The sequence below is a fragment of the Balaenoptera acutorostrata genome, chromosome 1, assembly GCF_949987535.1.
Source record: "Balaenoptera acutorostrata chromosome 1, mBalAcu1.1, whole genome shotgun sequence".
NCBI lineage: Eukaryota > Metazoa > Chordata > Mammalia > Artiodactyla > Balaenopteridae > Balaenoptera > Balaenoptera acutorostrata.
In genome coordinates, this window is record NC_080064.1 from 13,575,074 (window position 1) to 13,601,903 (window position 26,830).

Here is a 26,830-nt window from a genome sequence, read left to right on the forward strand (position 1 = left end):
AGTAGGGATTCAAGCTGTGCTCTCGTGGCCACCCTAGTCCCAGCCATTGGTCCCAGGCTGCTGGGGTGTCCTGGGAGGGTCAGGAAGGAGCTGTCCTTTGGGACATGGCCTGTCCACCGGCAGTTGGCTGTATCAGAATCCTCTCCTGACCTTGTGGTGCCGACATCTTCAGGGCAGGGATGGGTGTTAGGGATGGAGTGACTCCAGCCCAGCCCAAACGTCTCTGGGCCTGCAGGGACGTGAGGCCAAGTCTGGGGCATAGTAACCACCCATGTGATCCAACGGTGACAGCAGGTGGGGATGTTGGGCTGGGAGGGTCACCGACTTCAGGGTCTGGGCCCCCCGCAGGAGCGACTCACATGGGGGATTCCATGAATCCTCACAACTGCCCTATGAGGAGCCTGCAGTTTTTACCCCATTACATGAATGAACAAACCAAGGCTGGGAGCCCGATCACCTGTCTGGGGCCACGGAGGAGAAAGTGGGAGAGTCGGGTTTTGAACCTGGGTCTGACAGCAAAAGCCTGCATCTGCCAACCCAGTATCCCTACCTCCTTCCACCTTTTGGCTGGCACTGGAGGCCACAGGGTATAGAGTAAGCTCTGATAATGAGAGTAGCCAGCTTTCTGGGGGGTGGTTACGATGCTCCAGACATTGATCTAAGTAACAGTGTGAAGGATAAAAGAGTCAGTGTTCTCCTACATTAATTAATTTTGTAATCCTCACAACCTCTCTGAGCTATTCCCATTTTATAGATGAGAAAACTGAGGCACAGACAGGTCATGTAAATACTTTGCTTGAGCTCACAAAGCTGAGCAGTAGAGCCTGGGATTTGAACCCAGGAATTCTAACTCTGAAGCCTGTTCTCACTTGGCTCTTCTGCCTTCATCGGGCACAGAATAGGTGAGCAATAAACATAAAAACCCAAGACTGGGGCCAGCATGAAGTTATTAGGAGATTGGTGTGTCTTGACTCACCCTGGACTTTATGTTCCCTCCTGTGTGAGGGGGACGTGATCCCCATCACTGCTCATGCCTCACAGGATGGTTTGTGCGTGAGAAGAACTGCCACTTCTGCTTTAACAGTCCTTTACTTGTGACTCAGAATCATCGCGCTATGCAAAATCGCACAATAAAAACCACAGGGTTTATGGGAAAATGGGGTTAAGAGCGCAACACTCAAGCACATTGAAAAAATAGAAACCACATAGAAGGGTAGCCGAGTTTTATCCATGTTGAAGGTTAAGAAATACGTGAATCCTAACGTAAGTGTGGCACTTCATCTGAGGGAGACCTGCAGTTTGCTTGTGGGACTGTATGCCATTCCACCTGCTGGCCGCCCGCCCCGTTCCCACACCTGCCACCCAGTGTGCAAGAGGAAGAGGAAAAAGAGGTAAAGAGAGAAAAAGGCAAGAGGAAGGAGAGAAAAAAATACAAAATTGGCTGAAGGGAAGTAGTGGGGAGGGCATGAGGTTGCCCTGGGAAGTGGTAGGAGGAAGGTTATGGGAAATTGGATGGAAGTTGTAGCCCCAGGTGTGGATGCGCCCGTTGTCTAGAGAGGTGTGTCCTGTCTGTGTCTTCCTACCTGGCTCAGTTCAGCCGGGCAGGGCATTCTGTTTACCTAGTGTTTCTTGTGCATGAACTCTCTCTGAAGCAAACGTGACATTTGCATGATGCTCAAACTGTCCCCTAATACAGGGATTGTGTTGGAACAGATTTGCGTTTTCAGAACAAGTGCTCTAGCAGATACGAGCGTACTTTGAAAAGTCAGGAGTTAGGAGGTGTGGGAGGGTCTCTTAAATAGGGACTTCCTTGTAAGTTGTGCCTCACCCCAGAAGGTGGGCTTGTGCTCCGCAGTTCAGGCCTCTAGGACTTGAGTGAGGTTGCCCCTCCCCTAACGTCTGTCCCCTTTCTGACCCCCCAGCAGCTGGTCTCTCCGATCTCAAGGCCCCACACCGGGTCCTCTACTAAATCTGATCTCACTCATGCATTCCCAGCTCCCTGGAGCCTCTGCCGTTTGGCCGGAGCTCTGGGGGCCAAGGGATTTTTCTCTGGTCAGACCCAGGCAGTCTAAGAATGCACCTTCCTTTGCAGCAGAGCCCTCAGTGGGGCCTCCACATGGGTAATGAGGTCTGCTAAGTGGCTCCTCCTTGGAGCAAAGAGGGCAAACACAAAAGGATTGCCCAGAATTTATCAGTCTAATTACATTTTCCTAATGTCGTTGACCCTCCCACCCACAGGAGTGCGCTTATCAAAGCCGCGATCACGCCCGCATTATTGGAGTTTTAATAAGAGTCAACTGGTTATTGCCCTTGCCACGGCAGACTCTGTACACGTCATCCCCCGTACAAGTCATCCCCCGAAGCTCCTTGGGGAGGCAGGGAGCTTGCTTTCTTTGCCAGAATATTATTTACATTAATAACAAGGATTAGGGGCTTGTTTTCTGTGTTTAGGAGAAGCAGACCTCTTCTCAGTTCAAGCAGCCACCAGCTGAGTGCCTGCCAGCACCTGCCCCTCAACCCGAAGTCAGGAGAGCACTGGGCTGGGAGTCTGGAGCTGGGGTTTGCTGCTCACCACGCCTTGCTGTGTGAGCTCAGGCAGGTGGTCTAACCTCTCTGGTCCCTCTTGTGTGAAATGAGAGGACTCAGCAATGACAGTGAAGTGAGAATGCACGGGAAGCACTTTCTTAGCACAGAGCAAGTGTGAATAAATGCTGGCTGTTTCAGAAATGGCCAAATAAAGGAGGTAGCTAAACCCCGCTCACACATATGTATTTATTGTACTTGAAAGTCTAGCAGTTTTGTATCTGGAATGAGCTCTAGAGTGCCAGGTTGTGTCCTAGTTTATGTCATGTAGGGGGTGGTCTTGCCTGGTAGAGAAGAGATAGGACTGCAAGCACACAAATTTCTGCTCTCCCATCAGCTGTGTGACTTTGGGCTCCATTCTTGACCTCTCTGTGCCCGACTTTCCCTGTCTGTAAAATGGAGATAGTTAGAGGATCTCTTTCACGGGGTTATGAGAGGATTAAACGAGCTAACAATGCAAAGTGTTTGAACAGTGCTTGGCCCATGCTGACTAGATGCTGGTTATTGGGAGATTGACAGGGTTTCTAAGCTTCTGTTTGCTAGATGGTGATGCCAGCTTTGCAGGGTGATCACGAGCATGTGGTGGGGTTGTGTCTATGTGATGCCTGGCACATTGGGAGCAGTCAGAGATGGGGGTCGGTTCTCGCCATGATCCTAGAGGTGTCTCTTCATTCCCGTTCACAGACAAGCACAGTCCGAAGTGCATGCTGCAGACGGCAGATCAGAACTAAAGCTGGGCGTTTTCTGAGCCCCAAATCTGGGTTCATTTGGCTCCAGGGGGCTTTTATGCCCAAGGGCTCAGCAGCCTTACAAATCATTGCTTCCTACGTTTGGTCCTGGTCCTGCATTTCCCCCTTTTTGCAAATGGGGGACACTCTTCTGCCAGCTGAGGAGCTATGGTGCCCTTACTTTCGGCTCTGTTGGGCATCTTGGTTTATTACCGGCTCAAATGTCAGCACCAAGGTGGGGGTGTGGGCTGTCTCATCCACTGCTCTGTCTTCAGGGCCAGACACAGCTCCTGGTACATAGTAGGTGCTCAGTAAATATCAGACAAACACTCCTGCTCGTTTGGAGCTTACAGCATGTCGGATGATGGTAAGTGTAGTGGGAAGATAAAGCAGGGAATGGGGACAGGGATTCTGGAGAGTACTTTGGGAAACTTGTAATTTTAACTCCCCAAGGGCCAGAGAAGACCCACTGAAAAGGTACCATCTGAGTAGAGACCCCAAAGCGGTGAAAGAGCAAGCCGTGCAGCTGTCTGGGGGAAGGGGGTTCCAGCAGAAGGAACAGCAAGTGCAAAGGTCCTGAGGTGGGCACACACCTGGAGTGTTTAAAGAACAGAAGGGGGCCAGGGATCCCGGAGTGCAGGGAGTAAGGGGGATGAGGTCAGAGCTCTCCCTGCTTTGACAACAGCTGGGGCACCAGACTCTGGGTGGTGACAGAGGCAGTTAATCTCCAGGGCAGCTAGAAGGAGGCTGAGGAACACCTCCTGGAAGACCTGTACCAGTGTCATTGTCGGTCTGTGGTGACAGGTGTCCCCTCCCACCTAGCTGGTTGTCAGGCTCTGCCTCCTCTTTGACATGGCCTCTAGCCATCTTCTTTTACCTGATTCATATGCGGGAGGCGTGGCCCTGGAGACAGGGGTGAGGGGAGAGGCCTAGAGGTTCCTGGGAAATGCTTCCTCCCCAAAGTTCAGGGAGGGTGGGCCTGCTGGCTCCATGGGAAGGACTTAGGAGATCAGAGCATAATGAACTCTGACTCTCTCAAAATGCAGGGAGAGAAACTGAGGGAGGTAGGGGACGGGTTGGCCCAAGTTCACCCAGCAGTTAGAGACCCAGGGCTGACATCAGGCTGGAAGTCTGGAGCTCAAGGTGTCCAGCTGGGTGGGGGCAGGAACGAGGGTCCTGGGAGGGGCCTGCAGAGGCTGCCCCCTGCCCACCCCGCTGATGGGTTTCTGGAAGCTGAGTTAGCTCTGCCTGGAAATGGAGGAAAGAGAGGTACCTTTGGGGATGGGAGTGGCCAAGAAGTTCATTAACCAGCACCGGGCTGGGGAGGCAGGAGGTTGTAGAGAGAAGCGGATGGAAGGTGCCAGAGGCCAGGTGGGCCAGCCGGCTAGGGCTATGCCATCAGCATTGAAAGCTCAGGTGTACCCAAAGGTGACACCGAAAGGAAACCATCGTGGGCCTGGACCAGGGTGGACCATCAAAAGGCTGTGGCCCCCTTCCAAGGTCGCCTGTGACTGACGACAGCTAACACGAACACCCACTTCAGTCCTCAACCTGCTTCAGCTCAAAGATACTCTCTTTGTCTCTTGGCTTGACTTAACCGCACTCCCTGTTTATGTGGGAGCACTTCTCTCTTGGAGCTCCTTGGGGCTTCTCCTGTCCTCCCTCCTCCTTCCCTCATAACCCTCACCTCCCTCAGATGTCTCTGTCTGGTGGGGTGGGCAGACCAGGGCTAGTGAAGCCAGCATGGGATGGGGAGGTGGTCTTAGAGCTAGGACAGGGGCTCCTGGGACAGTATGGGGAAGTGCTTGGTCTACCTGGAAGGGTCAGGGAGAGCTTCCTGGAGGAGGAGTCACTCAGTGAAAGGACTGGAAGCAGAGCCATTACCTGGGAGTCTAAGGTGGGGTGGGGGTAAGGTCACTGCAGGCAGAAGGGCGCAGTGATATGAGTACGGCATGTTTGAGAGACTGCAGAAAGTTCCACATGCCTGCTGTTCATCTCTGAGGGTTGAGGGGCATGTTGGATGTGAGGCTGAAGAAGAAAAATCATAGGAGGTCTTGTACAGGCTGATAACAATGACAGCGACCCCTTGAGTATCTGTGGGGCACAGGCATGCATTGTCTCTTGTCTTCCACTCTTGGAGGAGCTGTCATTATCTGCACTGTGGAGGTGCCAGAGGGGCAGGATGGTGGGGTCACTGGCCAAGGTCACACAGGCGGGAAGTGACAAGGGCAGGATTTGCACCCTTTAGACTCTTCTCCCCATCCATGTCTCGTGACCTGCCCCTGAGGGCCACAGGGAGCCATAGAAGGCTTTAGAGCTATGGACAGAGGCTTGTTATGGGAGCAGCAGGACAGTCCTGGGCAGGACGGGACCTGCCCAAGCAGCCTTCACCTTGCCCTTTCCACTGGCTCTGGCAAGAACTGTCCTCATTGGGAGGTGCTGCGGAGGACCTAGCAGATGGCAAAGGCCATGGATTTGAGCCAGATCCTGTGTCAGCCCTCTGGGGCCGATGAGTCTGAGTGGCTCAGTGCCTGGAGCGGGCTATGAGAACTTCTGTGTTGGTCCTGAGCTTGCCTTGCTCCTGTTCTGGGCCCTTCATCCTCCCCCTGGTGCAGGGGCGGTTCTAGGAGTTGGGAGGGAGGCTCCCTGCAGCCTCCTGGGAGTGTGGATGGCAGCTTTCTTGCAGTCCCTGTCTTGGCTTCCTTTCCACTCCCCCCTTCTTCCTTCTCTTTGCCATGTGGTCCGATGGCCTCGTCTTCCCTCGCAGGCAGGCGACACCATCTGCAGTCTTGGCAATCTTGGCAATCTTGTGCACGTTCTTTTGCCTGGCGCACTTCTAAGCATTTTAAACAAGACTGGTTCTAGCACCAATCCCTAGGGCGACCTCACTTTTCACATTTTCCCTTCCAAAGGGGCCTATTTGTCCCTATTCTTATTTCCTGTTTCTAAGCCAGTAACCTAACCACAGCAGAGCAAGCCCATCTCTTGAAAAATGCAAGTAATGTATGTGTTGTGTCAGGTCAGACCCTTCAGGAAGTCTGAGATTCTATGTCCTGGTTCTCAAGGAACCTCATGGCCTCTCCAGAGCACTAACTGGTGGCTTACGTCGTGGAAACGCCATCGTCCCCCCCCCCCCCCCCCCCCCGCTGTGACTTCTGTGTGCTCAGCGTCTCTTGCTCGGCAGAGTGCCACTTGAAATTCCTTATCCCGGGGCCCCAGGCATGCATCATTCCCACTTCTCATGTGTCCTGATTCTTTCACTCACGACATCAGACAGATGCGTGCCCAGAGGTGGAAGGCAGCCCTTGTATCTGAGATCCTTGGCCGGCGATAGCATGTGTGGAAAGTGGCTTTTGTCTAGTGCGCCAGCTCCGATAGATGACCGTTGCTAACTGGAATGGGCTGTGGAGAGATTCCAGGCTGTGCTTAGTGGGAAGGAATCCCATGATTGATTAGTGATGTCTGCCACGACTGCGAGGGAGCAGAGTGGTGGATCGTGTGCTAGAACCTGCCATCTGGGGCCAGGGACCTTTCCTCTTGCCTTTTCCTCACTTGTCATGCCGTGTGCTCTGAAAGCTGGAATCGTGGGTGGAGGTGCCCATTGGCTGCTTTGAGGGCTGAATGGGAGACAAGTTCTGGTTTTGGGGAACAGTTGGGAATTGCTGTATCCTGAGATATGTGATTATCCAATAGCATGTGTTCTGCCAACAGCCAGCACACATTTTGGGGTGAACAGGAAGTGATTATGCAAGCCTTGAGATTCTTCTAGTCTTGGTGCAAAGGGCTTGCTTTTTCCTCAGTGGAGTCTCACGGGGCAGAGCGGCTGCAAGGCTGAAGCATCTCTTGGGCCGTACCCCAGAATGCCTTTCAGCCTCCTGGGGGTGGGGGTGGGGAGGAGCACAGGGCTGGGGTTTCTGCCAGGACCCATGAAGGTGCCCAAGCTCAATTCTTCCCACGGAGACCCTGGATCATCTTTCCCCTCCTCCCTGCATACAAACTAGAACTGATACCCTGAAGATGTATTGTTGGGCGTGGCTGCTGAATCAGAGAAGGGCCAGTTTCTGGTGAAACATAAATCCCAAGGACCCTGGGATCTTAAGAAGTGGAGTAGTAAAAGAAGGAACAGCATGCTGGGGGCGCAGTCTGCATGCTAGTCCCCAAGCTGTGCCATGGATTTGCTGTCTGGCTTTAGGCAAGTTGCTTCCCCACTCTGTGCCCGTCTTTCTGCTCTGTACAAGGAGGGGGGATGACTAGAGATCTAAGGGCCTTTTCTGCTCTAACTGCAGAAGTGGGCTGTCCTGGGCACACCCCGGGTCTGCTTACTCTCAGGCGGGGTGTGTCTGCAGATTGAACCCAGCAGTGGTGGTGCGTCCCGGGAGCCCGCTCTCCCGGTCATTGATTGCATATTCCTGTGTGTGGATGAGGTGGCAGGGGGGCTGCTGAAGAAGTGCCAGAGTTGAGTGGCCGGTGGGGAGATAATAGAGAGACTGATGACAGGCCTCTTCTGGGTCAGGACAGCCCCGTCTGCAGGCCCACCTCTCCCCAGGGCTGGTTGTGCTTGGAGGTGGGCCAGGCTCATGGAAAAGCCTCTGGTCACCTCCTCCCCCGCTGGTGCTCTTGCCTTTGCCTCTCCAGCCCTCATTTCCCTGTACACCCCTGAGATTCTAGCCACACTCGATAATTTGCAGCTCCGTGTTTGGTTTCTCCTCTGGGTATTTGCACCTCCTGATTCCTCTTTTGGATCTTTCCTTCCTCTGCCTCTTCTCGCCTCCTTTAACACTCAGCTTGAGTGGACCTCTGTGGACAGCTGTCTCTGACCTCTGCCCTGCACCTTGTGCCTAGCTTGAGTTAGAGGCAATCCAAGACTCCCACCACCCACCCCCTTGCCCGTTCAATTTTTTGCCTCACTGTCTGGATATGGCTGCCATCAGTGTGTGAATTTGGGAAAGCCCCTTTTACTCTCTGCCCAGATTCCTCATCATCAGATCCTTAAAAGGAAATAGTACCTGTGTTAGTCAGGCTAGGCCAGGCTATGCTGCATTAATAAATATGGCCTGAAATCTCTGTGGCTTAAGCAGCCAAGTCTGGCTCTTGCCAATGCAAAGTCTGAGACGAGTTGGGTGGCTCTCCAGGATGGCTCCCTTCCACAATGTAACTCAGAGATCCAGGGTGGACCTTGGCTCCACCATTTCAACATGTGGCCTACGTGGTCACTGCTAAAGGGGCAGCATATGGAGATGGCCCAGTGCCTTTTAAATACCTTCGCCCAGAAGTGATCACTCCTGCTCACATTTCACAGGCCAGAACTGGTCTCTCGGCCCCAAGCAGGGCTGGGAAATTTCTTCCACGTGCCTGAGGAGGGGGGCCTGGATCTGGACGAGCACTGAGGGCTCCTTTCACAGGCCATGAATCCAGAACGGGTTAGAGCCTCTGGTTTCATGACTGGCAGTAGCCAAGAAGTGACATTAGCCTGGACAGACTTGGAATGCCTCCCATGTCACATTATAGATGGGAGAACTGAGGTCCAGAGGGGGCGGGGTGTCACCCGAGGCAGCACACGGAGCCTGCAAAGGGGTGAGGGGCGAGGTTCAGTCCTCCCGTTGTCCAGACACTGTCCTTTCCTCCTTACTCTTCTGACGCTGTAGCCTGGAGTCCTGCTGTCTAATCCTGCTGTGTGATGCAGGCAGGGATGGGGGTGGAGTCGCTGGGGCTCTTGTGAAATTATTTTAAGACCTTGGAAAGCAAATTAGAATTTCAAACCATCCGGCCCTCTTGAAAGCAGACTGGGGGTGTGTTAGAAGTAATTTAATTTTACTTTGTTTTATTAATAGGATGTGGGAGAGGAGGGGAGGGTGTGAGTTGTGGCTGAGGGTGCTGGCTTCAGAGTCTGGGTGGATGGAACCAGTACTGAAGCAGAACATTGGAGAAGGGCGGAGGCGGGGGTGTGGGGGTGGGGAGCACCCTGAGGCTACAGGACAAAGAGGCAGACGTGGCGAGTGTCCAGGGGCCTCTGACCTGCATGTGCAGATTCGGGAACTACTGGATTACACCAAGGAGGATCTACACTGGGGCCTGTAGTCTCTCTGGGATGAGGGGCTTATGTATCCCTTTCTCTGGGCTGCCCTAGCAAGTTGCCACAAGCTTGGCGGCTTAAAATAACCACAGTGTGTTCTCTCACAGTCCTGGAGGCTAGAAATCTGAAATAAGTATCGCTGTACTGGAATGAAGGTGTGGGTAGGGCCTTGCTCCCTGCATAGGCTCTATGGGGGGATGCTGCCGTCCTCTTCCAGCTCCCGGTGCCCCTGGTATTCCTTAGCTGTGGCTGCATCACTCCAATCTCTGCCTGCATCCTCACCCGGCCTCCTTCCCGTGTGTCTCTGTGTCTCCTCTTCTTGTAAGGACACCAGGAACTTACAAGCCATTGGAGTTAGGGCCCAGCCGAAATCTGGGATGGTTCCGTCTCGAGATCCTTAGCTAATTCTATCTACAAAGACCCTACAGTGAGTCCCCTACATACGAATGAGTTCCGTTCCAAGAGTGAGTAAGTCCAACAAAGGTAGCCTAGGTACCCAACTGACACAATCAGCTGTATAGTACTGTCTGTAATAGGTTGATAATACTTTTCACACAAATAATACATAAAAACCAAACAAACACAAAAAATAAAGACAACATTTTTAATCTTACAGTACAGTACCTTGAAAAGTACAGTACAGTACCAGCTACATCACAGCTGCTTTTACGCTTGCTTCTGGATATTCTGGGCTTGAAATAAAGATACTGTATTATTGTACTCTATACAGTACTGTACAGTAAAGTACACAGAAGCACAACCACTTGTAGAGGATGCACGCCTGTGACAATGTACGCCAGACACGTGAACTAACTTACGTGATTGGACATGCGACACACGTTTGCATCTTTGAAAGTTCGCAACTTGAAGGTTTGTATGTAGGGGACTTACTGTATTTCCAAATAAGGTCATATTCGGAAGTTCTGGGTGGACATAAATTTTGGGGGGGACACTATTCAATATACTACAGGGGCCACTCCTGGGTGGGCTTCAGGAGGGTGCAAACCTCCTAGATCCATCATAAAATTCAATGTGTATGTTTCCCCCCAGGAAGACACACAGCTTTCTTTGATTTGTCAGAGACCCCAAGATGAGAGACCAGCAATCTTGTAGGACGCATGTCTGGCAGGTGGGAGGGTAGGACAGAGGACAGGTCATGGGAAACACAGAAAGAAGGGGGCTCTGGGAAATGGGCCACCACCAGAAGGAGCCTGATGGAACAAGAGGAGCTGGGTGGAAGGGTGTTCTGGAGGGCCTGGCACAGTGGGCCATACTGTGGCCCAGGGCCACGGGCGTCTTTAAGAATATTGGGACTTCCCTGGTGATCCAGTGGTTAGGACTCCACGCTTTCACTGCAGGAGGCACAGGTTCGATCCCCGGTTGGGGAACTAAGATCCTGCAAACCACGTGGTGCGGCCAAAAAAAAGAAAAAAAAAGAATATGACTTTTTCAGTGTCTTCCCCAGGAAAATGTACTTTATCAATACACACATCTTTGGTGTGTGACTCAGTGGGCACGTGCCTGTTCCATCCCAGAGCCCATCCCTGGACTCCCAGAGACCTCAGTTAGGATCCCCCGCCAGAGGAGAAGAGTTTTGGAAGGAGAGAGGAGAGGAAACAGCATGAAACACTGCAGATGGCTCAGATGGCTCAGGTCGGATTTGGTGGTTAGGGGTCCAGCGGTGAAGGGCCGTTGTGTCTGTTTCTGGTTTTGAGGATTGCAAGAGATAACCATGGGTGGAAGTGCTCCCTGGTTTTAAAAGCTAAATTACTTATTTCATCTTTTTTTTTTGTTAAACTGTACAAAGCAATGTTCGTTCACAGTAAGAAAAAATGAAGAAATGCAGTTAAGCAAAAGAAAGAAAATCCCTTTAATCTCATTCCCCACATATCACCCCGGTAAGGCCTCTGTCTATGACCTTTGGAACCTTTTCCTCTGTATTTTGTTTGACAGGAAGTGGGTGATAACATACAGTGAAACTCACATTTTTTTAAATTTATTTATTTTTAAATTTCATTTTATTTTTGTCTGTGTTGGGTCTTCTTCGTTCCTGAGCGTGGGCTTTCTCTAGTTGTGGCGAGTGGGGGCTCTTCTTCGTTGCAGTGCACGGGCTTCTCATTGTGGTGGCTTCTCTTGTCGTGCAGCACGGGCTCTAGGCAAGCGGGCTTCAGTAGTTGTGGCGCGTGGGCTCAGTAGTTGTGGCGCGTGGGCTTAGTTGCTCTGCAGCATGTGGGATCTTCCCAGACCAGGGATCGAACCCGTGTCCCCTGCATTGGCAGGCGGATTCTGAACCGCTGCACCACCAGGGAAGTCCCGAAACTCACATTTTAACCTAAAATATGGAATACCTTTTCATGGGAAAAAGTGGTCATGAAGCATCTTTCCTGACTGCATAGAATTCTGATGTCCAGATGTATGTAACTTAACCAATCTCTGTTTTTGGACACTTTGTCCTGCTTCCTGTCCCTTTTTTTTTTTAGGATTGCCATATATTTGTTTCTTTATTTATTGTTTTTTTTTTTCTTCTATCCCTCTTTATAAGCAATTCTGTTGTGAACATCCTTGCAGCTTCTTTGTATATCTGCTTCTGTACAGGGACGTGTGTTGTAAACCTTAAGCTGTAAAGCACTTTACCCAGGGACCCATTTCAAAAGCCTTTATTTGACAGTGGATCTGTGTATGGGGAATGGGGGAGCCCAGAGCTGAGGGTGATGCACTGGCTTTCATGCTTCCTGAAATCCTAGCTGGGTGTCTGTGTCAGATTATGCCTGGGGGGCGCTCTGTGGAGGTGGTGGTCGTTATTTTTTAATTTTTTTATCGAAGTATAGTTGATTTACCATGTTATGTTAGGGTCAGGTGTACAACATAATGATTCAATATTTTTATAGATTATACTCCACTTGAAGTTATTATAAAAGATTGGCTATATTCCCTGTGCTGTCCATTACATCCCTGTAACTTGTTTATTATATACCTAGTAGTTTGTACCTCTTAATCCCCTTCCCCTGTCTCGCCGCCCCCCCCCCCCCCCCGTGGGCAACCACTAATTGGTTCTCTGTATCTGTGAGTCAGTCTGGTTCTGTTTTGTGTGCTGTTTGTTATTTAAAACGTTCATTACTTTATGCCTGTGTCCTGGACTGAATTGGCTTGAAACAGAGGAAAAGGAGTCCCATTCCCACTGACCTTTGGTGCTCTGTGTCTTCTGCCACTGTGGCCCCCTGGTGTGTCCTAGAGATGATTTCTTCATCTCTCGTGAGGTTTAAGGGGTCTAGAACTGCGTGGTTGTGGCCCTAGAGGTATCGCCTCTAGGCCTCTTCTGCAGGTAAGTGTTCATTTCCATTCTGAGGAGAAGCTCTGTTTTCTGGGGGATATGTCTCTTGGATCCCACTAACCTGGGATTCTGGAATGAGAAATAGCTCTCGGCCTGGGCTGGTACAAAGGGGAGGTCTTGGCCAGCTGGCTGAAAGCCTTTGAACTGTTAATAACTTAGAATGTGAGGGTTTCTGGAGTGGGCCTGTGTCACCCTCTAGGTCTAAACAGGGGTCCGTCTGAGCAAGTGGCTCAACCATTTCAGGCCTCAGTTGTTCGGTCTCTGTTACGGGAATACAGCCCCTCTCTTGCATGCCTCATAGGAATGTTAGAAAGCTAGTCTCCTTGACCCCTGTGGGTGAAGAAAAGGGCCGTATGCTTGGAAGAAGGATGTATATTAACCCATTTTCCCAGGAGTTATTACTATTCAGAAATTGAACTTTTGTTCTTTTTGTCCTCATTGTTTGGAGAGCAGTAAGCACAATAGGAAAGAGATTCAGCACTTTCCAGGCGCTCTTCCAAATGCTGTCTGTGCATCAACCCATCTGCTCCTCATGAGAGGAGCCTCGTGCTTCTCCCCATTTTACAGGTGGAGGAGACTGAGGCCAGGGAGGCAGCGTGGTGTGCTAAAGATGAGGGCTGTGGGGCTAGAGGAGACACTGGGCAGAGCATGTGACCTTGGAACCTCTGCTTTCTCACCTGTAAAATGCAAACAGCCCCTGTGCTAGGTGGGTCTGTGGGTACCACTTCAGTGCACATGGCGAGCCATTTTCCCTGGAAAGGTTTCGTGCTGCAGTGTGCTATGGTAAGAGTACCCATCTGATAGGTTGTTGCAGTGACAATTGAGAGTTGTAATGTTCACTGTTCCCTCCATCTCCTCGCCTCCTTCCTGGTCCCTGGGGTATTAGATAGCGGCCCTTGGCTGTGATGGGGATGCTTATAAGATCCTTCGCCCTAACTCAGGACAGCCCCAAACAGTTGTTAGCTAGTGTATATCTGCTATTCTTCATCCTAATGGTCATTTTTTACAGTTGTAGTTCACCCTTAGTTTCTCCTTTTATTTCTTAATTTGATGAGTATATTAGTTCTCGCTTGCTTCATGATAACAAATCACAATCGATTTAGAGGTGGGAAACAACACGTATTTAATATCTCATGGTTTCTGTGGGCCAGGAGCCCAGGCACAGCTTAGCTGGGTCTTCTGCTCGGGATCTGACAAGGCTGCAGTCAAGGTGTGGGCTGGGCCGTGTTCTCATTTGAAGGCTTGGTCGGGGAAGAATTGCTTTTAAACTTGTTCGGGTTGTTGGCAGAATTCATTTCCCTGTGGTCTGATGACCAAGGATGTAAGTTCTTTCCTGGTTCTTGGCTGGGGCTGCCCTCCGGTTCTGTAGGCCACCTCAGTGCCCAGAGGCTGCCCGCAGACCTGTGCCTTGTGGCCTCTCCACGGGCAATTTGCAACATGGCACTTTGCTTCTTCAAGGCCAGCGGGAGAGCATCTCTCTCTTTAGCCTAAGACAGAGTCATATAATGAAACACAATCATAGGTGTGATATCCCACCACCTTTGCAATATTCTGTTGGTTAGAAGCAAGCATACATGCCAGGGGAGGGGATCATGCCACGGAGTGGATCACTGGGGTCACCTTCAGGCACGTCTGCCACCATGAGCTTAATAGGCTTATTAAAATTGTATAAAATAAGAGTAATTAGCTCAGAGCACTTTCCTTGGGGGTAAAGAATATATAATCCTTTTTGGCCATTAGATCTCTTTTTGCTTTGTAGTTCTAGACTGTGTTCTGGAGAGTTAAGGGTGCCAGATCAATAAGGTATTACTTCTTATTTGGAATCTATTTGTTTTTCTCATCTGAATTGTATGACCTGAGAGGAAGAGTGAAGAAAATAGGGGATGAAAGTGAGCATGAGGCCAAGAGGATGAAAAGAGGGAAGGGCACATGTATGTGGAATTTCTTTACACACAAGAGTAAATGTCTTTTCATAGGCAGTTTTATATAACTGTGTAAATATTGTATTATACATTTTAGTGTAATTTTCCTTTGTTTTGTTTATCCCTTAACCTTTTGTTTATTCCCCTCACCAGTGACATCATCCTCCCTGACTCCCACCCTGAAATCATGCTAATGATCTAGTATGGATCCTTTCATATTTTCCCATGATCTCAAAATCATACACAAACATCTGTTAATGTTTTTACATTCCTGGATCATCGCTCATTCAACAATGCCCCGTGGAAATCCTCCTATACCAATAGCTGTAGTTCTAGTTCATTCTTGTTTGACGACTGTATAATATTCCAGAGCATAGATGTTGTGTTATTTCACTGGCCATTCCCCTATCGATTGTCATTCATTTCCTGTTTATTACCATAATAAGCAGCATGAAGATAAACTTCCACCCACACACACATGCTTAGGTACATCCTTTGGTTTTATTTCTCTGGGGTATAATTCCAGGAGTTGAATTGCTAAGTCAAAAGGTTTGTGTACTTTTAATTTGAGTAGCTGTTGCCAGCTTGATTTCCCCAGAGGCTGTAACACTTTCATCCCAGTAACTGGAGACCCATCTTTTCCCTGTATCCCACCAGGAAGACTTGTTATTCGTCTTGTTAGTTTTGCCCAGGTCAAGAGGTATAAAGTGGCAGCTCATCATTACTTTGAATTTGCATTCCCCCCCACCCCAACCGCAAGCAGTAGGTCTGCGCCGCTTTTCATCTGTTTGGCCATTTGGATGCACTCACCTGTGAATTGCCTGTGTGAATCCTTTGCTCATTTATCCATAGGGTCATTTGTCCCCTTCTTGTCGACTTGTCAGCTTCTGTATAGCATAGATATTAACCCTCTTTGGGCCTTTGCAGAGCAGTTATTTTTGCCAGAGATACAGCATTGTCTGTTAACTCCGTTTATGGTTTCTTTTGCCCTGCAAAATTTCAGAATTGTCATATAGTTAGGAATACTTGTCTTTTTGTCTGTGGTTTCTGGGTCTCCGTGGTCTTCTTTGGTTAAGAAGGCTTCCTCACCCACACGTGTTTGCTTTCTTTTCACATCAACAGTTCAGTCTAACAAACATTTGCCAAGGGTGTGATCAGCGCCAGGGTCTGGGCCACACACCACAGACGTGGGATAAATAAGAAACATTTCCCCCCTCAAGGAGCTCAGTGTCACACAGGTAATTGCAACCAGTGTGCCGGAGCACAGGTGGCAGGGTTCAGGAGGGCTGCTACCTCAGCTCAGAGCCTCCCAGTGTGGATTCAGGATACAGGTGTGCCAAGGCCTAATGCCCTCAGCGCTCAGAGCAGACAGGTGGGGCCTGGGGTGGCCCAAGCCCCCAGGAAGGTCACCGCCTGCCATGGGCAGCCTCATCCATGTACCCCATACAAGTATCATTTTCTCTGTGTTTTGTGTCACGGGGCCGCCTTGGCTGATGCTTTGGGAATGATGGCTGAGTTAGCCAGGCGAGGAAGGAGGGTGGGAGGGGTGATCCTGGGAGGAGGGACAGCAGGAGCGGTGGCAGCAGGGCTTCTGCTACCTGAGGAGTAGGTGGGTGCAGGGGAAGGGTAGGAGGGTGGAGAGGGGTGCCACCAGGCTTTAGAAGGTCAAGTGCAAAACAGAAAGGGACCCAGAGCTGATGCCCACCACCAGGGGACTGTGGGAGAGAGAGCTGAGCCGGTGGACTTGCAAACTTGACTCCTTTCTGGCGCATCTGTGTTGGAGGGGCAGACGTCGGCCAGCTGACCTCTTGGCGTGCCTCGGGCATCTCTGGGGCCGTTCGTGATCAGTGGTTGCCAAGTGGGCTATGTGGATGCCCAGGAGGGTGTGAAAGGAACCACGGAGAGCAGGAGGCAGAATTAGAGCTTCATTTCTATTTATGTCCTCACCTCCTCCTCTAAAGGTGTATTTTGTGTATGTTTAATGATGTACATAAAATTAGGAAGGCAGTGCATGCTTATAATGATAAACAAATGCACACGGGGATGGATGCACAATCAAGAGTTTGGAGGCCTTTGATCTTAGTGGGATGACTGATTTTGGCCACCCCCAGCCACCCCAAGAATGAGGGGACCCCCTGACATAGAAGGGAGGGACGTTCATATGGGTTGGGGAGATCTGAGAGAGTGATCGCCAGGAAGGAAATAACTTCTCCCACGCTCCTGGAAGGGCTATTTCTTCTCATGTATCACCTCCTTGGAACACCTCCTTTCAATCCGTCTTACATTGTATTTTAGCTTCTTTTTTTTTTTCCTTTAGAAAATCTTTTATAATTTGTAGTTACTGTGTTTAACCTCTTGCCTATTTCCCCACTAGACTGAAAGCAGGGACCATGAGAGCCAGGACCGAATGTCTCAGTCCTTGTGGTCTCACCCCAGTACAGCACCTGGCGCACAGGTGCTCCTCATCCCTGTCCACAGCATAATGGATGGAGGTGTTAAGCACATAGTAGGTGTTTTCCATGCCCCATGAAGGTAGACATCACTATCTCCATTTTGTATGTGAGAAACTTGGATTCAGAGAAGCTGAGTAGTTTGCTCTAGGTCACACAGCTATTCGGGGATGGGAGCAGGAGGAAGGGCGCTGACATTTTTTTTGAGTGTCTACTGAATGTCTCACTCTCACTACATCCTGGCACCAACCTGTCGGCTGTGAGAAGGTCTGTTCACAGAAGAGTAGACTGAAGCTCAGAGGTGGGAAGTGACTTGCCCAAGGCCACTCAGCTAGGAGGTGGAAGAGCTGGGATTTAAACTCAGGTCTGTTTGGGTCTCAAGCACATTCTCTTTCCATCCTCCACAGCGATTCCTTTTTTTTTAAACTTTTTTTAAATAAATTTATTTATTTATTTATTTATTTTTGACTCTGTTGGGTCTTCGTTTCTGTGCGAGGGCTTTCTCCAGTTGCGGCAAGTGGGGGCCACTCTTCATCGCGGTGCGCGGGCCTCTCACTGTCGCGGCCTCTCCCGATGCGGAGCACAGGCTCCAGACGCGCAGGCTCAGTAGTTGTGGCTCACGGGCCTAGTTGCTCGTGACATGTGGGATCTTCCCGGACCGGGGCACGAACCCGTGTCCCCTGCATTGGCAGGCGGATTCTCAACCACTGCGCCACCAGGGAAGCCCAATTCCTTTTTTTTAAATTGAAGTATAGTTGACTTACAATGTTGTGTTAGTTTCAGGTGTACAGCAAAGTGATTCAGTTATACATTTTATATATATATATATATATACATATATATATATATATATATTCTTTTTCAGATCCCTTTCCCATATGTGTTATTACAAAACATTGAGGATAGTTTCCTGTGCTATACAGTAGGTCCTTGTTTATTATCTGTTTTATATACAGTAGTGTGTATGTATTAATCTCAAACTCACAGTGATTCCTTGATTCATGGTCAACTCAGGGGCCATGGTGTCTCTGAAGTCCATAGGGGCCCATGTAGGCACAGACTGAACAGCAGGCACCCTGTGGGCAGGCGGCGAGGAGGCCGGCTGGATCGGGCCGCCCCGATGATGGGTGCTGGTTCGCAGGCACCGGGCCCCAGAGCCTGGCTGATTTGCCTGCCTGACGAGGAGGGTGATGTTTTATGCATGGCGCCTAATTTTGCCCTGGCAGCCTCTGGCTATATTTAACACCATTAATCATTATTGTTGGCTCCCAGGGGGATGGATCTCTGATTACTGTCAGAAACACATCACACGAGGAAGAGAGAGGGAAAAAATAAGAACTCGTCCCCAACCTGATTCTTCCTAACTGGAGATGAGAGGCGTGTTCGTGGCCCCCTTCTCTCTGCCATCTGTGACGTTCGTGACTCTCGGCTGCCTTGGGTTGGATTCCTGCCCCTCCGTGGCTGGGCTACAGCCAGGCCCCGGCGCCTCGGGACCCCCGCTTCTTGCATCAGAGCAGCTCAGCCAAGTGAGGACAGCTGCCTCGGTCTGAGCTCGAGAAAGGGTAAACCAAACACTTATGAGGTGCCTACTGTAGGCAAATGTCCCCACCCAGGGCCTTACCTACCTTATTCTCATCACTCTAACCCTCTCCTTCCTAGAGGATGTGTTTTAACCCTTCCTAGAGGATGTGGCAAATTGGAAACTGAGGCCCAGAATTGGGTTTCACAGGCCTGTGGCTGGTTTGAACAAATATGTGGAAACACTCCCCCATTTACAAGAACTGCTTGAATGTGATGTGACCCTGTGACTTTGCCTTCAGGTATTTGGAAGGGTTTTCTGGTTGCATCGGAAACAGGAAAGAGCCCCGTCTTTCTTATCAAATGCAAACCTACGTGGAGGCCAGAGATTCGAGTACAACATTTATTTTCTGCTCCCTCCAGGCCTCAGATGGGTGGCTGGAAGTCCCATCTCTTCCATCTCCACCCAACTCCTACTTTACCCACCCTGTCCTCCCCGCGGGGCCCTGCTCATCCCACCACCACCTTTATGTTGACATCAGGGACATCGGCTCCCCTCTCATCCCAGAGTTCATGGGGGCCTCTCTCCTGAGCATCGTCCGCCCTCCTGCCCATTTATCCACGTAGCCAGTTAACTGAGGCGTGTTCTTGCTTTGTGGGTAAAAATGGGTTTGAATGTTTCCGCCCTTAACGGAGTTACTTCGAGTTCTCCTTTCTTGGGCCTGAATGTCCTCAGGCAGGTTTCACTCTTTTCTGGCCCTTTCCAGTTATTAAATCATAGTCCAGTCTGTTTTAGAATCACGGATCTCACGCCTCGTCTAAAGCTATTTCACGCCCACCCCGAGTTTTCCCAGCCTCCTCCAGGAGGCTGGGGAGGAGGGCGGCTCGCTCTTTGTTGGACCAGGCAGGTTGCAGAGGGTGGGGACCACCTGGCCTGCTTTGGGTTGGTTCTGTGCACTTTGATGGTCTCTGCTGCTCTGACAGCATCTCCTGGCACCTGCTCTTTGGTGACCGTCATCTCTTTGCCTGTGTCACCTCTCCATGGCCAGCACTCTGCCCTCTGTAGGGCTGACCTTTTGTGCACAACATGTGTGGGGAGCATTGGTGTTTGGGGCTGGCTTTGCTGCCTCCTAGTAAGTCCTGGCAGGAGACAAGAAGGGGTAGTCTGGCCCCAATTTCAGGCAGTTACTTGTTAGCTCTCTCTTCTTAGGGTACTTGGTCCTCCTTGTCTCTCATTTTGGTTTTGGTGTAATTCCAGGGCACCAGGAGAAGTCCCACCACACTTTGTTACATGCAACATCCTGTTTGGTTTATGGGATTATTTCCATCGACAGGTGAGGATACAGAAGCTCAGAGAGGTTCAGTCACTTGCCAGTGGCTGCTCAGCAGCGGATAGTGGGTGAGATTTGAAGCCAGGTCTGGTTAACCTCAAAGCCGTTGGTTAAAAGCCTGGATTATGAAGCCTGATTTCCTGGACTGGAATGTCAGCTCTGCTATTTCCTAGCTAGGTGACCTTGGGTAGAGTTACTTAACTTCCTTTGCCTTGATTTCCTCATTTGTAAAATGTGAATGGTAATCAACACCACCACCCAGGGTGGTTGGGAGGATTAAATATATTATGCTACAGGACTCATTATTGCATTTGCCACCAGGACTGTTGCTGGTGTGGTCCATCAACTGCACTGTCCACCCTAGGCTCTGTAGGAGAAATGACTTTCAGGCCTTGAAGCCTGGGAAATAGATATTGAGCAACCAGTAGTCACCATGTGTTGATTGTGTTTCCCTCTTTGCTTTGGCTGCTAGGAAGCTCAGTCAAAGTGCTGCAGGTATATAAGTCTTCCTGATCTCATTTTTTTCTCCTTTTTTCTTTGCTGTAATTTTTTTTTTTTTTTTTTTTTTTTACTTCACTGTGTCTTATTACCTATCGTGTGAAGTTATATAAGATTTTCTAAATTCCTGTGTGAAGCTCTCTGGTTGCCATCAGAGGGGAAATTGAGGTCAGTGTAAAGGTCCTAGAGGGTTGGTCTTCCAGATAGTACCTAATCCTTCTCCCTCAGAGAAAAGCATCTTTAAAAACGGAACTACTCTTATGGGAGTGGGTGGTCAGTAATACTAGAAATTCCTTCTAACCCTTTACATTCTGAAGCAGTAAACAATCTACTGATAAGGTCTGCAAAAAGAGGATTACCTCATACATAGGTCCTTTTATCTGTTTAATATTAATGTAGAAAAACCCCCAATAAGAGGCTTAAGCAACATAGAATTTGATTCACTCTCATGTTCAAATAGTTTAGAGTTGGGTCCCTCTCCATGTGGCATGGGGTCCTGCTGAGTTGGGACCCATCTTCCTCTCTCTATTTCTGCTACGTAATAGCTTCCATTCTCCAAGATGCTCACGTTCCAAGCTGGTCATGGGAGCTTGCCATCCTGTCTGTGCTCCAGCGGCAGAAGGGAGCAAGGACAAAGGAGGGCTCACTTCCTCCCATTAAGGACCCTTCCTGAAGTTGCAGATAGAAACCTACCCCCTATACTTGCCACTAACCAGTCTCAGGACCACACCTAGCTTCAAGGGAGGCTGGGAGAGTCTTTATCCCGGGCAAACCTGGGCTTCTCCGAGCCTGTATCCTCTAGAAAGACGCTCTCACCACCTCGCAGGGTTCTTGTGATGATTAAATAAGAAAGTAGTAAAATATAACAGGTGTTCTGCACATGTAAATTTCCTTCTATTTTTAGTTTTCCCTTCTCTCCATTACTTGGGATTAAGAGGGAGGCTTTAGCTACACCAGGAAAGATTTAGGAGCAATAAAAAAAGAACACTTTTTGAGAGGGAGTGTCGCACACACTCGAACGCTGGGGTAACAGATTCCCTTTGGCTCCCATCAGTGAGGCTGTAAAATGGAAATGAAAAAGCAGGGCGGGGGACCCATGTTGATTACCAGAGGTTAGATATGTGTACAGATGGGTTGTAGACCTGACGACCTTGGAATGACCTTACCCACCTATGATTCCCCCAAATCGCTGTGATTGTCATCCCCAAATGTGCACGATACTTGTACAAAGTGGGCTGGGTTTGCATGGGTGGCTGTTTTCCAACTCAAGATGAGCTCGGGCAGTTCCAAGACTGCGCACCAAGCAAACTGATGTGGGGTGCAGTGTTGTGCAGCCCCTCCTTCCCCTGCCACCCCCTCCCTGCCAGGGCTTACCCCCCAGGAACCCCTCTGGGGCCTCTAAGAGCTGAGCTAGTGAGTGGGGACCCAGCAGGCGGCTCACTCCGCTTAGTGGGGTCTGCTGGGCATGACGCTCTCCCCTGGCGGCTCACCAGGCTGGGAATGTTGAAGTCAGCAGCAGGGCGGCAGGTCCTGCGGACCCCCAGCTGCCCTGGCCTCTGAGCCTGCCCAGACCGACTCTGCTGGGTACAGTTTGATTCCCTGGAGAATGAAGGAGAAGAGGAGGAACAGGAAGTGGTTTGGGTGGGTTTTAACTTGAAGGAAGGAGGAGGATGGCTCTGTGTGTGTGTGTGTGTGTAAAGATCCTGGCACAGGGGATCTGGGAACTTTCCAACCTCCAGGCTCACACAGATACCATGGGGCTGGTCCAGGATTCAAACCCCAGGCCCAGTTGGCTTCAGGCACCGACAGTGTGCTTCTTGATCTCCTCTTCTAACCCCTTCCAGGTGGACCCCTCTCTGGCAGCTGATAGTGTATTCTAGACTCAGACTGAACCAAGTAGGGAGGTTTAGGTGGCAGCTTGTTGGGGTATTACCTTGTCCTTGAGTTAGCTTGTTAACCTCCAAGCTGGGAATTTCCAGAATGATAAAGAGTTGGTATATCTCCAGGACTTCAGGGGAGCCAGACCAGCCCTGAGGGCCGAGGCGGGTGGCAGCCCCTCTGGCCACTGACCAGGCACCCCTTTGCTCTGGTCTCTGCAGAGTGCAGCCAGTTGGGGGCCTTCCCTGGCAGCCCGGTGTGGCCTGCATCACTTTGGGCTCATGCTCTCCCACCACAGGTGTATAGCCCAGTTTGGGAGCACCTGTGACTATGAAACGGTTCACAGAGAGAGCTCAGGTTTCCCACCAGACCGGGTTGGAGATGCACATCTTTCCTGTCTGGCTGGTGGTCCAGGGCCAGGTCCCCAGCATCCCAGAGCCTCAGCGCCTGCACCTCCACAGGCAGGATGGCACCTCCTGGGGCCGCTGTGGGGGTCTGAGGTGATGTCTGATAAGGTGCCCATGCCCCGCTGTGATAGGTGCTCGATACATAGTCGTCATTAGTTGTCATTTTAGGACCCCCCTGTCTCTCCTGTGAGGCCATGATTGCTTGGAGCTGAACCCCATCATTCCTGGACCACATCAGCATCTCCCGAGCTGTGTTCTGCAGACAGGAGTGTCTCGGGAAGGGGGGTCTGTAGCCAAACGTGTGTCAGAAATGCCGCGTTAAACAGGCTTCTCAGGGTCCTCAAAATGCCAAAGAGGCTGTGAGTCTCCAAGGGGGGCAGGGCAAGTGTGTAGTATTTCTCAGACTCGCCAGTCAGACCTTCTTCTCATCCTCCCCATGGAGTAGAGTGTAGAGCATCCCTGAGAGAAGGTTCTGGAAGCCTGCTGCCCTGGGCATGGCTCTGGTGGTGTCTTCTACTTACTGGCTGTGTGTAACCTCTCCAAAGCTCGGTTTGCTCATCTGTAAAATGGGGAGAGGGACCCCCAGCTTTCTGGGTGCTCCAAGGATTAAATGATGGGACATAGGTAAAGCTGTTAGTACAATGCCAAGCATGTATTGAGTGCCCAGTGAAGGGCAGCTTTATTACCAAGAAGGGGGTGTGGGGCGTGGAGCAAGAAGTCTGAGTTGGCTCCAGAGGAGATGAGGTGGGACCTGGAATAATTAAGAGACTTGGAATACCATCGGGTCTGAATGCAGAGAGGATGGGGGTGAGGGAGGGAGTTCCCCTCTCTCCATAAAGGCTTTTTTGTGTAGCCAAATCCTTGGGTAAATTCACAGTCCGAGTCGTCCCCCATCATGGCGCTGCTCTAGGGGCACCTGGGTTCTCTCTGAGGATCTCAAAGAATTAGCTAATTAGGCCAGTTCTGCCTAGAAGGCAGAGGTCGCATCAGTTTGTAAGCCTTTGGAATGTGCAGTGTAACTGGGCAGCCTCGTCAGCCCAGGCTCTGCCTTGTATCTGGTCCTGAATCATGTGAAGGTGCTGCAGGATGTAACGTGTGCTGTCACTTCACTCTGCAAACATTGGCCACCTTTGAGGTGCCCGGAGCTGGATCATAGTGGGACAGGCGAGGTGCCCCAAGGAGCTCACATCTAGTGGGGGAGCTGGGTAGCCAATGTGCAATTCGGATACACAGCCAGAGTGGGGTCCGGGAGGGCAGAAGACCCTCTGATGAGGGAGGCAGGGCCTGGACAGCATCTTGGAGGGAGCGTAGGCTTGCAAAGGAAGACTCGCAGCCGATCTGTGGGTACTGAGTGCAGGGAAGGACGTTTGAGAGACAGACAGATAGATAGAAAGAAAATATAAGAATAATAGATTTGAAAGGCCCATAGAGTTTTCTTGGGAGCCCTGGTTTCAAGGTGTATTAGTCTGAGTCCTGCCCTAATTTCTACCAGGGTGATGGAGATGCATGTGATTGTCCTGCATCTGGTCCACACAATGCTTTTCAAATGCCAAAACCAATTTAAAAAAATTCTATTGTTGTCCCCCAGGTGAAGCCAGTTCATGTCATTCTACCACTTGTCTGGCCAAGGCTCCTCTCTGGTTTCACTCTTTACCAATCTTTCATTCCCAGACTCTACTTCTGTTCCCTCTGCATGGAACACATGTGCTTGTTGTCTGTCCCGAGGTATGTGTGCGTTGATAGTAAACCACAACAGCTTCTGTGTTAATTTCTGTCACCGGTTTGTGCTATTGAAGAGCTCGTTTTATTTCTTAACTGTTTCTGCTCAACACTCTGTTTTGAAGATATGTCTGTGTACCTGGTACCATCCACCGACAGACATGCTTTTCATGGATGCATGCAGGGCTCAGTGTCTCCCTGAGTGGTACCCACGTCGGTTACGTCTCCAGTTCCCGCTCCACGAGCAGTGCTGCAGGGAATGTCCTTGTAAGGCCCCATTGTAGCTTTGGAGGGGGGTGTAGACCCAGGAGTGGGAAAGACGTGCACGTGGAATTCTCCAGGTCCCACCAGATGACCTTCCAGAAGGTCCCAGCAGGGCTGAGAGCTTCCTTTCCCCGCATCCTCTCCAGCACTTGTTGGTGATTGTCTAGTTTCGCTAATCTGATGTATGTAAAACACCTCCTTGCTTTCCTGTGTGTGTTGCTGATCAGCCTGTGGTTGAACACCTCTGCGTGCTTGCTGGCTGTTCAGATGGCTGATCTGCTAATCGACTTGGCAAATCAACTCATCATGCACTTTGTTCATTTCCCCATGTTTTGGACTTTCTTCTTGTTGGTTTGTAAGAGATCCTTACTTGTCACTTTTAGACATTGCCAATATCTTGTCCTGTTTTGATATGTTTTTGTTAAATGCATCTGTGCTTTCACTGAACAGAAAGCTATCATTTTTATGTTCCTACATCTCTCTCTCTCTCTCTCTTTTTTTTTTGGCCTTAGAAATTGTGTGTATGTGTGTATTTTTCTGTCTTGGTTTTAGATGTCCTTCTCTACTCCAAGGCCAAAAAGATTCCCCCATGATTTCTTCCCTTAGCTTTCTTTATAGTTTTACTTTTAAAATTGAGAACTTTAATCCATCTGGATTCCGTTCTGTGTTTTCTGTATGGCAAGCACACAACTTTATTTTTCTCCATACTGTCAATCAGTGCCACCCCCTACCCCCGCCTCCCACCCACCACCACATTCCACCCTTTCTCCTCCGGTTTCAGGAGCCACCTTTATCAGGCTTTGACTTTCCACACCCAGAAGGTTCTGTTTCTGGGCTCTCTCTTCTGTTCTGTTGGTTCATCTGCTTTTTATGTGAGCATCACAGCTGTTTTTATCACCGCACCTCTGGGATCTCTCTTAATCCCTCAGAGGCCAGAGGCTTTGCTCTGCCTTTTTGAGACTGAGCACTTAGAGGACATCTTCTTCTTCCGGATTCATTTTAGAATTAATTGATCAAATTCTTTAAAAACCCCGCTCTCATTGTTATTGAAATTGCATTACATTTTTTAGATTACTTTGGGGAATTAGCATATTAACAATGTTAACATGACATTTAGGTTTCCTTTTTTTTTTTTTTTTTTTTTTGGTCATTTAATAATTTAAAACTTTCCCCATACAAGGTCAATTCCAAAGTAGTTTATATTTTTTGATTGATAATATGAATGGTATCTCATCTTCTATTATGTTGCTAGTTGGCTATTGCCAGTGTAGAAGAATGCTGTTAATTTTTAAGTTGCTTGTTCTATGCTGTTCAGATTCTGTTGGGTTTTTTTCTATAAATGCTGGCATTATTATCTTAAATGTGAACAATGATAGTTTTCTCTCTCTTCTTCCAATTCTTTTACATTTTATTTCGTTTTGTCCTGCTGAATGTGGCAGGACTTCCAGTGCGATGTGGAATAGTAGCGAACAGGGGCTGGCTTCCTTGCCTTATTCCCAGTCTTAAAAGGAGTAAGGCTAAGATTCTCAGCCAAGGATGGCATTTGCTTTAGGTTTTACTATGTAGCATTGATCCAGTTAAGGAACTTCTCTTCAATTTCTTGTTTGAGTTTGAAAAAATAAATAGATGTTAAATTTGATCAAATGCTTTTGTAAGTCTCAAGAAATAATTCCTGCACGTCTGTGCTGAATCCCACTCTGTCTAAAAGTACTTATAAAGCTCCATCTGTGTGCCAGACTGAGTTAGAAGTGCTTTATAAATATTAACTCAGTCCTTCTAATGAGTGTATGAGCTAGGCACTATTTATTATCCCCTTCTTAGATGAGACAAGGTAGGCACAGAAAGGCTAATTAACTTGCTCAACGTCCCACAGCTAGTCAGGCCCAACTCTAGCATTTGTAGATCCAGGGGAGGAGTATAAATGGATGCTTATAAACCAATTATAAATAAATTTAGAGTTATTAAACAAGTTAACAAACTGTTAAATAAAATATATTCCATCCTCCTACCTGAGAAATATACCTCAATCAAATCTTTACAAGATGCCAATCTACAAGATACCAAGATGACAGAATTTAATTATTTGCACACATTTCGGTATTCTGTTGATAAATCTGAGATATTTGGA

General features: G+C 49.4%; 1 protein-coding gene across 1 annotated transcript in view; it reads left to right on the forward strand.

The window, feature by feature from the left end:
* Nucleotides 1–1,262: 1,262 nt before the first annotated feature.
* The window catches only part of ACTL8 (actin like 8), a 56,564-nt gene continuing 30,996 nt past the window's right edge, over nucleotides 1,263–26,830 (forward strand). The window contains exon 1 of the mRNA XM_007175167.2: nucleotides 1,263–1,391. The gene's annotated coding sequence lies outside the window, so the exon portion shown is untranslated. The remainder of the gene's footprint in view (nucleotides 1,392–26,830) is intronic.